Source organism: Triticum urartu, chromosome 6A, assembly GCF_056163025.1.
Source record: "Triticum urartu cultivar PI428250 chromosome 6A, HENAU_Tu73, whole genome shotgun sequence".
NCBI lineage: Eukaryota > Viridiplantae > Streptophyta > Magnoliopsida > Poales > Poaceae > Triticum > Triticum urartu.
This window is the reverse complement of record NC_141878.1, coordinates 157173215-157189870: the sequence shown is the minus strand read 5'-3', so window position 1 is coordinate 157189870 and position 16656 is coordinate 157173215.

Sequence of the window (16656 nt, the reverse complement as noted above, 5' to 3'; positions counted from 1 at the left end):
TTTTCAGGTCACTCCGAGAACTTTTATTTCTGCACAAAAATAGTACCATGGCAATTCTGCTGAAAATAGCGTCAGTCCGAGTTAGTTCCATTCAAATCATACAAGTTAGAGTCCAAAACAAGGGCAAAAGTGTTTGTAAAAGTAGAAACGTTGGAGACGTATCAAGTACCTCTTCCCATTACAAGATCAATAGATCAAGTTGGCCAAACAAAACCCAAATATCGGAGAGTAAATACGAGGCTATAAGAGATCATTCATAAAAGAGATCAAATAAACTCAAATACTTTCATGGATATAAAAAGGTAGATCTGATCATAAACTCAAAGTTCATCAATCCCAACAAACACACCGCAAAAGGAGTTACATCATATGGATCTCCAAGAAACCATTGTATTGAGAATCAAGAGAGAGAGAGAGAGATGAAGCCATCTAGCTACTAACTATGGACCCGAAGGTCTACAAAGAACTACTCACGCATCATCGGAGAGGCACCAATGGAGGTGGTGAACCCCATCCGAGATGGTGTCTAGATTGGTTCTGGTGGTTCTAGACTCTGCAGCGGCTGGATGAATATTTCGTCGACTCCCCCATGGTTCTGGAAATATCGGGGTATTTATAGAGCAAAGAGGCGGTCCGGGGGACACCCGAGGTGGGCACAACCCACTAGGGCGTGCTTGGGCCTCCTGGCGCGCCCCGGTGGGTTGTGCCTGCCTCGGGGCACCCCCAGGGGCAGCCAGAGCCAGTTGTGTTCCTTGGCCCATAAAAATTCTCCGTAAAGTTTCGTGGCATTTGGACTCTGTTTGATATTGATTTTCTGCGATGTAAAAACCATGGAAAAAATAGCAACTGGCACTTGGCACTATGTCGATAGGTTAGTACCAAAAAAATGATATAAAATGATTATAAAACATCCAAGATTGATAATATGATAGCATGGAACAATACAAATTATAGATACGTTCGAGACATATCAGCATCCCCAAGCTTAACTCCTACTCATCCTCAAGTAAGGAAGTGATAAAAATAGAATTTTTGATGTGGAATGCTACCTAACATGTCATATCATATTTCTTTCTTTATAGCATGGACATTAGGACTTTTATATTCTTCAAAGCAATAGTCTAGTTTTGACATGATAATTTAAATACTCAAGCATGTCAGAAAGCAACCATGTCTTCCAAAATATCAATGCTAAAATAAGCTATCCCTAGCCCATCATGCTCAACCATTGATCCATTCATGAAACACACTCGCATATTAGCTACATCCAATACTCAAGTACGATCATATTGCCTCCTTGTTGGTGCTTTTATAAGAGAAGATGGAGACTCAAATTCAAAATAAAAATTGCATAAGGTAAAAGATAGGCCCTTCGTAGAGGGAAGCAGGGATTTGTAGAGGTGCCAGAGCTCAAAGCGAAAAACTTAGAGAAAAAAACATTTTGGGAGCTGTATCCATCCCACCAACGAAAATGACTTAGAGTTCCTAATACTTTCCATGCTTAGATATATCATAGGCGGTTCCCAAACAGAAAATAAAGTGTATTCATTTTTCCATGATACTTTCACTCTCCATGGCTAACCGTATCCACGGGTGCCCTCCATACCAACACTTTCCAAGGAATTTATTATTTGACAACATAAAGTAAATTCATTTTTTCATCTCAGGACTGGGCATCCCTAATACCTTTCCCTTACTCGCATGCAATGACAAGTGAATAAACACTCATCCTGAGAATAACACATCTAGCATGGAAAATATTAGCCACCCCTCACCGCTCCGCGAGTGAAACAAACACACAAAAGAGAATTTTATTTTTGAAAATTAGAGATGGCACATGCAAATTTTTTTAGAACAACAAAAAAAATACCACATATAGGTAGATATAGTGGACTCATGTGGCAAAATTGGTTTAAAAGTTTTTGGATGCACAAGTAGTGATCATACTTAGTGCAAAATGAAGGCTAGCAAAAGATTGGGAAGTGACCAGCTAAGAAAGGAATAATCTCATAAGCGAGCAATAAGCATAACTAACACCAAATAATTCACCATAAGTAGGATATAATTTCATTGCATAACTATTGACTTTGGTGCTAGCATAGGGAATCACAAACCTTAACACCAATATTCTTACTAAATCATAATTACTCATCAAGATGACTCACATATCACATCATCATATCTCAAAACTATTACTAAGAATCAAGTTTATTTTGTCCAATGATCTTCATGAATTTTTTTTATTATATCCTTCTTGGATATCTATCACTTTGGGACTAATTTTCGTATGTTGCATTTGACAAGCTCAAACAAATATAATTGAAGATCGTGAGCATAATATTTCTTTCTCTCAAATTAATTTAAGTGAAGGAAGAGAGAATATCTTGAAAAGTTTACTAACTCTCAAATAAATTTAAGTGAAGCAAGAGAGCATTTCTTCAAAAATACTATGCACACCGTGCTCAAAAAGATATAAGTGAAGCACTAGAGCAAGTCCCTAGCTCATAAAAAATTAAGTGAAGCATAGAGGGCAATTCTAACAAGTCATGCCATAATTTTGGCTCTCTCAAATAGGTGTGTCCAGCAAGGGATCAAGACTAAAAACACAAAATAAAACAAGCAAAGACTCATATCATACAAGACGCTCCAAGAAAGACACATAGTATGCGACAAATAAAAATATAGTTTCGAGTAAAATACCGATGGTCGTTAGAAGAAAGAGGGGATACCACTCGGGGGCATCCCCAAGCTTAGTTGGTTGCTCATTTTTGGATAATAGCTTGGGATTTCGGGGCATCCCCAAGCTTAGGCTCTTCTACTCCTTATTCCTTCATCCATCGTAAGATAACCCAAAACTTGAAAACTTCAATCACACAAAACTCAACAAAACCTTCGTGAGATCCGTTAGTATAAGAATAGTAAATCACTACTATAAGTTCTGTATAAAACAAATTCATATTTTGTTCTTGCCTTCTATCTACTGTATTCCAACTTTACTATGGGAAAAACTCATCAAAGAAAACCATAGAGCCATCAAAATAAGCACACAACACAAAGAAAACAGAATTTGTCAAAACAAAACAGTCTATAGCAATATGACTATTTCAAATACTTCTATAACTCCAAAAATTCTGAAAATTAGGAAGACCTGAGAAATTTGTATATTGATCTACTGCAAGTGGAATCGGTATTTTATCGCTCTCTGGTAAAAAATGAAAATTAATTTTGTGAGTGTAAAAGTTTCTGTTTTTTCAGCAAGATCAAACAACTATCACCCAAGAAGATCCTAAAGGCTTTACTTGGCACAAACAAAAATTAAAACATAAAAACACAATCATAACAATATCATAATTGTTCTAACACTCAAAAATAGGAAGCAAAAAAGAAAAAATAAATTTTACTCATTGGGTTGCCTCCCAACAAGCGCTATAGTTTTACGCCCTTAGCTAGGAATAAAGCAAGGATCTAAGTTTTTTCATATTTGTCCAACTCTTCAATCAAACACTTAGAATCCTTCAAAGATTTAGCATAAAGATTTTTGATAACAACACTTTTAGGAATAAATCCAAAGGAATAAATCCAAAGATTTCATTCTTGCAAAAGGGATCTCTTATTACTTCAACAAAATCCGGGTGAATACCAATCATCTTAAGATCTTCTTTATTACTATTACTAGAGGTTGCACCCTTGTTCTTGGAAGCTCTACCAATTTTTATGGTAGTTTTTTCAATAGTTTTAGCGGAAGCGAAATCCATGGTTAGATTACTAAAAATTTCTTCTAATTTATGAATTCGAGAAGGGCTTTCTTCTATTCTTTCATGAATTATGGTACCCTTTTCCCTTAGCAACTTAAGAATATCTCCCACTTTTGTCTCCATATTGGTGGAAAAATTATGTACCCTTTTATCTATAGTTCCCATATGATCTTCGGTGAGCATTTTCTTTTCCATAACATGCTTAAGAGTCAAAGTTGTTTCATTAATCATGAGGGGTGGTGAGCCCACTAAATTTACCATAGCAATAAAAGCATCAAGAGAAGGACACATCAAGAAATTTCCACCGGTAATCATATCAAGGACGAATCTATACCAAGTGGTGAAGCCAACATAAAAACAACGAAGAAGAACAATGGTAGATTGCTTACGGGCAGATCTATTATGAGCATTCCAAATGCTATACCAAGCATCTTTTAAATTTTCTCCTCCCCTTTGTTTAAAGTTGAGAACCTCGTTCTTGGGAGTGCAAGCAATAGAGGAAGAACTATCCATAATGATAATAACGGCAAATAATATTGCACTCAAAAATAGATCCGACAAGAAAACGGCAAACGGAAAGAGGGGCGAATAAAACGGCAATTTTTTGTGAAGTGGGGGAGAGGAAAATGAGAGGCAAATGGCAAATAATGTAAATTGCAAGGCGATGAGATTTGTGATTAGGAACCTGGTATATGTTGAAGATCCTCCCCGGCAACGGCGCCAGCAATTCCTTTTGATGTCTCTTGAAGCTATGTCGGTATTTCCCCAAAGAGGAAGGGATGATGCAGCACAGCGGCGGTAGGTATTTCCCTTAGATATGAAACCAAGGTTATCAAACCAGTAGGAAAACCAAGCAAAACAATGTAAACAGAAATTTCACACAAATAACAACTTCTTGCAACCCGGCGTGTTAAAGGGGTTGTCAATCCCTTCCGGAGTACGACGCCTCAAGATAGGAAAACAGATGTGATGTAAATTTGTATTAGATTGATAGATCGAACGCCAAAAAAATAAATAAGAATAAATTGCAACAAAGTATTTTCGGGTTTTTGGTTTAATGGATCTGAAAATAAAAGCAAATAAAAGTAGATCACAAAGGCAAATAATATGAGAAAGAGACTCGGGGGGCGTAGGTTTCACTAGTGGCTTCTCTCGAGAAAAATAGCAAACGGTGGCTGAACAAATTACTGTTGGGCAATTGATAGAACTTCAAATACTCATGACGATATCCAGGCAATGATCATTATATAGGCATCACGTCCAAGATTAGTAGACCGACTCCTGCCTGCATCTACTACTATTACTCCACACATCGACCGCTATCCAGCATGCATCTAGTGTATTAAGTTCATGGAGAAATGGAGTAATGCAATAAGAACGATGACATGATGTAGACAAGATCTATCTATGTAGAGATAGACCCCATCGCTTTAGCCTTAGTAGCAACGATACATACGTGTCGGTTCCCTTTCTGTCACTGGGATCAAGCACCGCAAGATCGAACCCACTACAAAGCACCTCTTCCCATTGCAAGATAAATAGATCAAGTTGGCCAAACAAAAACCAAATATCAGAGAATAAATACGAGGCTATAAGTGATCATGCCTAAACGAGATCAAAGAAACTCAAATACTTTCATGGATAAAAAAAAGATAGATCTGATCATAAACTCAAAGGTCATCGATCCCAACAAACACACCACAAAAAGAGTTACATCATATGGAGCTTCAAGAGACCATTGTATTGAGAATCAAGAGAGAGAGGCACCAATGGAGGTGGTGAACCCCATACGAGATGGTGTCTAGATTGGATTTGGTGGTTCTAGACTCTACGGCGGCTGGATGAATATTTCGTCAACTCTCCCAGGGTTCTGGAAATATTGGGGTATTTATAGAGCAAAGAGGCGGTCCGGGGGGCACTCGAGGTGTGAACAACCCACCAGGGCGCACCTGGGCCTCCTAGCGCGCCCTGGTGGGTTCTGCCCCCCTCGGGGCACCCCCCAGGTGCAGCCAGGGACCGTTGTGTTCCTTTTGGCCCATAAAAATTCTCCATAAAGTTTCATGGCATTTGGAACCTGTTTGATATTGATTTTCTGCGATGTAAAAAACATGGAAATAACAGCAACTGACACTTGGCACTATATCAATAGGTTAGTACCAAAAAATGATATAAAATGACTATAAAATGATTATAAAACATCCAAGATTGATAATATAACAGCATGGAACAATCAAAAATTATAGATACGTTGGAGACGTATCAGGGAATCATAGTCTCCATCATCCTTTCCTCACTGGGACAATGATCTAATAATGATGATCATCACACTTTTATTTACATACAACTCGATAACTAGAACAATATTACTATATATGAATACATCTGGCAGTGTACTAGGATGTGCAATGATCAAGAGTAACATGTATGATAATGATCAACAGTGGCTGAGCCACAAATACTATGTTAGCTATATGATCATGCAAAGCAAAATGACAATGAACGTGTAGTACTTTGCTTCGAGTGATAATAAACTTTCACAATAAGTATGTGAGTTCTTTATGACCAATGTGAGTTTATGGATTATACACACTCTTAGCCGGTCCCAAGCGCCGGTAAAGGAGGAGGGTTGTGATAGGCTTGGTGAGCCAACGTAAAAACTTAGCCACTCTTATGGAGATGAAACCCAAAAGATTTTCGTTGGGGCGTAACCCTCTCAACGACGCACCACATCGGAACCCGGGTGTGGTGAAAAATGGGCAAGGGTTGGGCTGTCACCCCCTTGGTGGCGCGCCGTATCTTGATCCGGATACGGTGGCAAGTGAGGGAGCATCGAGTCGTCGCATCCTGATTACCCACAAGTATATGGGATCAATTGTAGCTCTTTTCAATAAGTAAGAGTGTCGAACCCAACGAGGAGGAGAAGGAAATGACAAGTTGTTTTCAGCAAGGTAATGTCTGCAAGTGCTGAAATTGTAGGTAACAGAGTAGTTTGATAGCAAGATAATTTGTAACAAGCAAGTAATGATAATAGTAACAAAAGTGCAGCAAGGTAGACCAATCCTTTTGAGGCAAATGACGGGCCAAAATGGTCTCTTATAATAAGCAAAGCGTTCTTGAGGGTACATGGGAATTTCATCTAGTCACTTTCACCATGTTGGTTCGATTCATGTTCGCTACTTTGATAATTTGATATGTGGGTGGACCGGTGCTTAGGTGATGTTCTTACTTGAACAAACCTCCTACTTATGATTAACTCCCTCACAAGAATCTGCAACTACAAGAAAAGTGTTAAGAATAAATTATAACCATACCATTAAACTTTTGGATCCAATCGGTCCCTTACGAAATAGCACATAAACTAGGGTTTAAGCTTCTGTCACTCTCGCAACCCATCATCTAATAACTACTCCACAATGCATTCCCTTAGGCCCAAATATGGTGAAGTGTCATGTAGTCGACGTTCACATGACACCACTAAGGGAATCACAACATGCATACTATCAAAATATCAAACACACATCAAGTTCACATGATTACTTGCAACATGATTTCTCCCGTCACCTCAAGAACAAAAGTAACTACTCGCAAATGATAGTCATGCTCAAGATCAGAAGGGTATTAAATAGCATATTGGATCTGAACATATAATCTTCCACCAAATAAACCATATAGTAATCAACTACAAGATGTAATCAACACTACTAGTCACGCACAAGCAACAATGTATAGTTCCGGTACAAAGATTGAACACAAGAGATGAACTAGGGTTTGAGATAAGATGGTGTTGTTGAAGATGTTGATGGAGATTTCCCTCCCCAAGATGGGAGAGTTGTTGTTGATGATGATGACGATGATTTCCCCCTCCGGGAGGGAAGTTCTCCCGGCTGAATCGCTCCGCCGGAAGACAAAAGTGATCCTGCCCAAGTTCCCCTCAAGACGGCGGCGCTCCGTCCCGAAAGTCTTCTTTTTTTCTAGGTTAAAATGACTTATATACCAGAAGATGGGCATCGGAGGTGGGCCGAGGGGAGCACAACCCACCAGGGTGCACCTCCCTGGCGCGCCCAGGTGAGTTGTGCCCACCTGATGGGCCCCCTCTGGTACTTATTGGCTCCAATATTCCTCATATATTCCATAAAAAATCCTCGTAAAGTTTCAGCTCATTTGGAGTTGTGCAAAATAGGTGGCCTGACGTAGCTTTCCAGGTCTAGATTTCCAACTGCTGGAATTCTCCCTCTTTGTGTGTACCTTGCATATTATGAGAGAAAAGGCATTAGAATTACTCCAAAAAGCGTTATTATGCATAAAAACATCATAAATAATAGTAGGTAAACATGATGCAAAATGGACGTATCAATTCCCCCAAGCTTAGACCTCGCTTGTCCTCAAGCGAAAACCGAGATCGAAAACATGTCCACATGCTTAGAGAGAGGTGTCGATAAAAACAAAATACGGACATAGAAGCATCATGTAGATTATTATAATAGCAACAAATTTAAACATACAACTTTTATCATAGAACTTTCATCCTAGACTTCTCATGAATAAGTAACAATTCATCACACTATCAAAGTATAAAGCATAAAATCTATTCAAAACCAACAAACTATGTTCTTAGTCAACTTTGCAACTACAATTCATCATCTTTTCAGGAAGGGTCATGTATCGGAGCCTTAGGCAAGTCCACATACTCAACCATCATATAGTCTTATATGATTGCTAACACTCACCGCATACACATGAGCAAAATGTTTCAACGGGACACATAGAAAGATAGGGGCGTATAGTTTCGCCTCCCAACCTATTCACCTCAAGGGTGATATCAACAATAATAACTCATGCTACCCATATTCAACTGGACATATGTGCCTAGATCTTTCTTCACCACATGATGCTTGCGGAAGGAGAAAAATAAAAAGGAATATAGAGAAAAACTTCGACTCTTGCATAAAAGTAAATACATAAAAGTAAAAGATACACCCTTCGCAGAGGGAATCAGAGGTTGCCATGCGCTTATTTGTTTGTATGCCCAACCCCTTAGTGCAAAAGAATGTCATGTTGTATTGCCCCTTGTGATGGCAACCTTTATTATGCAGTCTGTCGCTTTTATTCTTCACGATCACAGTTCGTACAACGCTCAATTTTCTCTTACACTAAATGATCTCACACTTTTAGAAGCAATTTTTATTGCCTTATTGCACCGATGACAACTTACTTGGGGGCTCTTGCTCAGTCCTAGGTAGGTATGGTGTACTCTTGAAAATAGGATTTGGGTTTAAGGGTTTTTGGATGCACAAGTAGTATCTCTACTTGGTGCAGAATTTTTGGGTAGCAAACATAGGGGGCAAGCACCACATGTTAAAGGATCTATGACAATATAACTTCTATGTGAATATGAAAAAACATAAATCATCACATTGTCTTCCTTGTCCAACGTCAACAATTTTGGCATATAATATTTTGATGGGGGCTCACAATCACAAAAGATTTCCAGGATAGTGTATTTATATGTGAATCTTCTCTTCCTTTATTAATTCTTTCATGAGTTGCATCATTGACCAATGCTATGTTTGCCAATCTCTAATAAAATTTCCTACTTATACTTTTCCTTATATGTTGTCATCACCTACCATAAGATTAGCATATGATCTTTTTCATTTATTTCCTCTCTTTTTATTGCAACAAGAAAGTAAAGAAAGTAAAAACTCAAACTAAACTTTATTATATATCTCGCACATGATTACAAGGATAGATCACTAAGCAAACTCTCAAAAAGAAAGGATCGAACTAAACTTTTATTCATCTGAAGAAAAAAGATAACTATGGATTGAACTAAGATAACACTACAAGAAATATGTCAACTTGCGACCATCACTATTGGTCACTGAAAGGTCATTGTTTTTATTTGCGACCTTTTTGTGACCAAAATAGAAAGTCAAAAGTTGGCGGTCGTAAACTGAAATTAACCACCTGTTCTGTGAGAAGGTCATGGAATTCCACGACCAAAACAAAAGGTCGTTGATTCCATGACCTTCTGTTTTGGTCGCTAGCTCTCTGCCCAGGCCACGTCGGATTTGACGTGGCAAGCTGACGTGGCAAAATTGTGACCAAATGAAAAGGTCATTGACAATAATCACCCCGGTCCAGTTTGGTGTTTTACATGGGCCAAGCCCATTAATTCAGCCTTTCTATATATTTTTTCCTGTCAATTTTTGGTCAACTTCATGGGCTAAGCCCAACAATTCAGCCTTCTTATTTCATGGGTCGTGGCCTTTTTGTACCAACAGTTTTAGTTTTCTTTTTTTATAAAATGGGTCCACTAGTCAAACATGTCCCACTTGTCAGGTTCTGATAAGTGGGTCCCAGCTATTAGGCCTAGATTCTTCACATTTCAATTTAACAGTAAGAAAATAACCAGTAGTTGAATTGGCAAGCAGAAAACACACATGGTACTTCAAATAACAATAGCCAGATTCAGTACAAGTTCTACAAATGACACGTACTACAAGTTTTTACATATACAGTACTTTACAAGTTCTACAAGTTACATGTAATACAAGCTTAGTTGATACAAGCTCTACAAGTATGGGAACCACTGGTCTACAAGTGTTTTCTTCTTCTAAATGTAGCTCCTTCAATAGTCAGGATTGGGCCTTCCAGGGACACCCTGTTACATGAATCAGCTGATAAGAATTAGAAAAACTGGAGCCAATATATTATGAACATTCCATTCAAAAAAGGAGTAAAGGAGTAAAGGACATTCTTTGTTTCATCACGTTACAAAGGAGCAGCACAAACCACAAATTTACTCCACACACACACATACACACATGAATATTAAGCTCAGTTCCAGCAACTATATCATGATTTAACCGAGCATGTAATGAATGACAGTTCAATTTCATAGCCTTCCTCAGCATCATCAAACCACCATGCTTATGATCATAATCTAACCATATCATCGAACAAAACCTACACAGATAAAGATCACAACACATCAAGCCACAGGCGCACCGGCACTGGTGTGAGATTCAATGCAACAGCGATGGGGCTACCACAACAGCATCGAAAACCTACACAACAACCGACTGTTTACTGATAATGAAAACCAGTGTCCTACTCACACACTTTGCCTTGACCAACTGTCAAAGCATCTTTAGATTTGTCAATCAGTTTGCCAACAAATTTAGTTGATTACATTTTGTACCAAATTCAAAGAACACACACATTTTGTAAGCCAAAAAAGCTACATCTAGGGGCTTAATGCTACATCCACAGTAGTCTGACTTCTCAAATGGCAGATTCACCTTCCGAACCATGTAGGAGAAAAACATCGAGACCATGGAATCAACAAGTAATCGTACCTTGAGCAACAGAGCAGGCGCCTCAGACGATCATGGGAGCACGATCCCGCCACGTTGCCTTGCTACTGGCCTCGCAGGCGCTTCACCATTGGCCAGAGGAGGAGCAGCCGGAGAGTCCAAGACTGTAAATGCCAAAGAGAGCAACGAGTAAAATGAACTGGATTATTCTGCCGCTAAATGAATGCTATATACCTATGCTGCTACTAAATGGTGCTTGTGCATAACTGAATTTTGCTACTGGCACTGGACGTTTATAGAAAACTATTGCACTAAACTTTGCTACTACTAGTAGGTGATTTTCAAATGAGCTTATGTAAAAACACAGCTTGCACATGTCCAACTGGAAAGGACACGGCAGATACAGCTATATGAGCATGCCTGAGAACGATAGGTCAGGCAACTTGATTCAGTGAACTGAGAACGATCTAAGATAGACAATAAGAATGGAAACCAAACATTGAACCCCACATTGATCTGAAACTTGGGATTCAAGAAGAACTCGCAAACGTGCAACCAAAATGCTCCTGTTAACATTATTATTCAAGGTAACAGGCCATCAGGAACACTGCTCAATGACTTGTATGTGGCATAGACATGATCCAGTTATCATGATACAATGATCATCTTGTAAAATGAAAGGCATGTGCTGCTCATTACAATTATTTAAAGTGAGTGTTTCTTTCTTCTCTTTGATTTATGCAAGCGGAGATGTAGCAGGCAGGGACCCATCACATATGCATGCATGTATGAAGTAGAACATGAAAAGAGCAACATCTAATTAACTTGATTGCCTTGCAGATGACACACAAGATGAAGAGCACTTGGACATAAGCTACTATACATGAACAGCAATAATACTCTTACTAACACACAAGTTGACAGAATGTACTCAATATATTATAATAAAAAGGATTGGGAGCAGAGGGAGAGGGAGGTGGAGATGGACGTGCTATCTGCTTCTACGGTGGTGCCTCTTGGTGGTCGTTCTTGAGATCCTCCTCCTGATGCTGCTCACTAACCCGCAGGACAAACAAGACCATGGGTGAGCTGCAACATATGCACATACAAGAAGTGAAGGTAAGGAGAAGAACCTGGAAGAAGAGAGGTGCTCTGTCCTCCTCCTCCTATGTGCCTATGTCGAACAAACTCCATTTGTCGCTTGCGAGCACCATGCGCCTTGCTTGTCCTTGAAGCCCTTGTCCTCTGTTGCATGGATGAAACCCAAAGCATCAGTACAGCTACACTAGAACATAGTACAGACATGGTATCACAGACATTCTCTAATTGACTAGCAACCAAATATATATACATGCACCATTTGAGAAAAACCATGACTTGGACAGTGTATTAAAGAAAAATCAGTGTTCCATGCACACCAAATCATTCAAAAAACTAACTACACTACTATAGTTCTGAACAGCTATCGGCGCATCAACAAAATATGGAACAACAAGCATTGCATGACAACTAAAGTATATATATAGCACTTAACAATGAATAGTCATCACTGAGAACAAGATACCAAGAAATGAATGATGGCACTCAAATTCTAATCTCACATAGATAAAATTCATTGCCATAGTAACAAGCACTATGCATGATTCAGAAGGGAGGTTCCTAGAATAAAATAGTTGAAACGGAGGATGCGATTCTATTTTAGAGCTAAGTAGGTAATAGCATATACTTGGAAGGGGTGATAAACGAACTGAATTTAGGATACAGTGCCATCTTTTACTCTCAAGTAACGATAGCAAATGTTGTTTGAAGATTTGTATCTACAGAATGTGGTGTGGAAATTGTTATTGCTGCAGATGAATCCTATATATTATTTTATATATACTCACTAAGTTACAGTAGTTGTGGTGCAGTGTGTAGGGTATTTTAGAAGATGCCACGTGCAAATTCTTATCTCTGTAGGTGATTCCCAATAATTATAACAAAGAAAGGTTAGTAAGAGTTGGTCTCCATCTCCAATATATCTGTTGGATTTTAATTCTAATATTTTCCTAGGTGGCAATATGAGTTAACATATTACTTGGAGGTCGTCCATTTTCTAATAATTTTGTCCTTGCGTGCATTTTTAGGAAAAGATTAGCATGGCTGCAACTTCGGCAAGACAGCCAGCATGCATGTGCCTTACAAGTGGCAGCAGCTTTACTGACAAGTATGAAATTGATACCTAGCTGCAAGCATTGCTCCTACCTGCCCAATTGAATTAACTTTTAAATAGATAACATTGTTTATTTATTTTCACATGATTGTGGAGATATAAATTTAGGAAAATGATAGAATTACATGTGAAAGCTAACAACTTATCCTTCACGGCAATGCTTAAGATCCTGAATTTAGGATACAGTGCATGACATATTATCAAAGTTTTGAATAGCATGCTGTCTCGACACTATAGCAGCACTATACTAATTGGAGGGGCATCATGCTAAGCCACTTAGCACAAACTTAGCACGCTAATGCTACTACCGCTATTTGCCGTAGCCCTCTATTTAAACTTTGCAAGTCATACTGTCATGTAACGGCAGTTGATGCTATGTGCAGATTTCTCTTATACAAGGTGTATGCAAATGATTGTGCAGATTTCTCTTCTACAAGGTGTACACAAAAGAAGAGACAAATCGTATGCTTCTCCAAGCGAGTTGAAGGTAGTACCCAGCACTGGAGTGATTACATTAGCCTCTTCTTCTCTATGGCGTCGTGCGGCTTCACTTTGCGCTTCTCCTCCAGCATCCACTTGTAGACTCGGCGCTACTCGTCCTCGGGGATCAGCGGCGGCGGCGCGGTCGCCTTGGGTGTGGACCGCCTCAGCAATGATGATGGATGCGGTGATGAAGAGGATGTAGAATAGGAACACCCAGACCGTCTTGAGGAAGCCAGTGAGCAGGTAGACGAAGGAGTCGAACGGCATCACGGCGGTGAGGATGAGTGGCTGGTACTGGCCACAGTTGAGGTGGTGCGCAACCTGGGTGAGGAGCGGCGCCACCAGGAGGATGCCGATCACCCATGAGAGGGCACTACAGCCTAGGGGCGACATGTGGGAGCTAGAGATGTCAATGGAGTACTTGGTCAGCCTCTGGTACCTGGCCACAGTTCACAAACTTGGTGGGAGCATTTTGATGACATTAACATGCAGTACAAGCAAAGATGGCATGACTGAACCTTGCATAGTAAAAACTTGCAAGTATAATAAGAACAACAATGCTGAGAAGATAAAATAGTGCATTATCTTGGAGTGTCACCAGCAGCAAGATAGCACTACTCTTCTAGTACCCCAGCAAGAAAAATAAAGTATATAATACACAGGCAAGGTAGACTTGGTGCTAATAGAATACAGGAGTAGGGAGTAGCACAATAATTAACAAAGAGAGCAGAGCAGAGCGAAGGCTCTGCTCTGCTTTGGTGCCTTGGTAACAGTAATTAACAGAGGATGAACACTACTATGCTCTGCTTTGGAGTGCCACAACACACAAAACAATGGACTACTACTCTCGTTTGAACACTATTCTGTAATTTGTGCCTGCACCTTCGAAACCCTGATCAACTCACAATCCATGAGATCTACAACTTTTCATGCATTTCCTAGTCCAATTGTCATACTAGGCCAACATATAATTTACTGACGAGGTCAGTGGTTACTTCAGATAGCACGAGGAAGGAGGTCCCTGGGTCGAGCAGGCGGTCGATGCGGTCCCTGGGGAGAAGCTTCCCCCGCCCCTCGTTCCCCTTCGCCGTCCCTGTGCCTTTGCTGCCCAGCACCTGCAGCGCCTTCCGTTTCATCAGGAGAGGGAATGGGTCGGTACAAGGAAGGGAAAGAGGCCAGCAGGCAGCACGCAAGCAGTCACCTGGGAGACAGGGGAGCACAGGTCAGAGAGGAGGCCCCTGACGGCAGCCGCGTTGCAGGCGTAGGCGTCGGAGCCCCGGTCGAGCGCGTCGGGCAGGATCGAGGAGGAGGCTGAATTTGGCGGAGCAGAGGACCTCGGTTTGGGGGAGGCCCTGTACGGCAGCGAGCTCCGCTGGAGGGAGTTGGCGGTGGCGAGCTCTCGCAATATGGACTAGATCGGGATCGGTTCGGTGTGTGGGAGCAGCGTGGAGAGGACTGGATCGGGATCGGGAGGGGAGGGGAGGGGAAAGGGGATCAGGATCGATGGGCGCGTCACAGAAGGAGGTCGCGGATGGGGAGGAGGTGGCGGCGGCGAGGAGAAGAGGACGAGGGAGGAGGAGTGCGATGGGAGGAGACAGGCGGCGGCAGGTGTGTTCTCGGGGAAGAGGGGGAGAGAGATCTGGATGGACCAAGGAGAGGGGGCTGCTAGGGTTTGGGTTGGGGGAGAGAGACCTGAGAGGTGAGTGAGAGCCGTTGGATCCATCAGACGTGGACAGTTCAGATCGGCTACATTGGAGTGATCCGTGGGAAGAGCCTAAATTGGTTCAGAAAATTTATGATTCAAAATGGTTTCTAAGTACTAAAACTAGCAGGCTTTGTGAAGCAGCTATCAAAAATATTTGGCAAAATGGCACAACTAGATTTATCACTCAAGTTAGAACACATTTTATGGATGATCACAAATTTTCATGCATTTTTTATCTTTCTAGTTATTTTTAAACATTTTTCGAGTGCCCGAAATGAGTTTTTTTGAAGGGCCTACCATATATTTGTTGCAAAATTGGACCAAATCAATTTTCTAAAATACTAGGCCATATTTAATTCACAATTTACCAAATGGTTCGGTGTCAAAAGCTTTGATCCACCTCTCATGAAAAAGACAAATTTCCGCTAATTCAGCTAGAAGCGGGTCAAATTTGAACTGCATCTGCATCATAGTTTTCTCTTTATTTTTTCCAAAAATCATTTCTAGGTACATAAGTATCTATTTAATTAGAGAAACATCAAAAGTTTTCCAAGATTCAACCACTAGATAGGAACGGTCAAGCCCGTTGTTTTGACCGCATTTTGAAATGCGCATTAAAAAATTCAAAAAAAAATCAAAAAATTGGAAAACCTTCGCATTGTGTCATTATATTTGACCAAGTTTCCAAGAAAAATAATAATCTTGTAAAAAGGAAATTATTTTAAAAAAAGTGTTCTCAGAAATGAGATATCATGCGTGAAGATTCATGGCTTTCAAGCCAAATGATCAATCTTATGGCCACATTCATGGCATAGTTTGTTCAAATGATCTCATATTGTGCAGAAGGGTGCATCTTGGAATTCCAAATAATGTTGCCTAAGGGAGTTTTCATTTTCTTTTCACGGAAAATACGTTTTCCATTTTTCGTGTGCCCGAAATGAGTTTTCTTTGTGAAGGACCTGCCATATATTTGTTGCAAAATTGGATCTAATCAATTTTTTAAAGTATTAGGCCATATTTAATGCACAATTGAAAAAATGGTTGGGTGTAAATTTTTTCGATCCACCTCTGGTGAAAAAGACAAATTCCCACCTATTCAATAGGAAATGGGTCAAATTTCAACTGCAGTTGCCTTATAGTTTGCTCGTTATTTTTTCCAAAAATCATTTCTAGTTACATAAG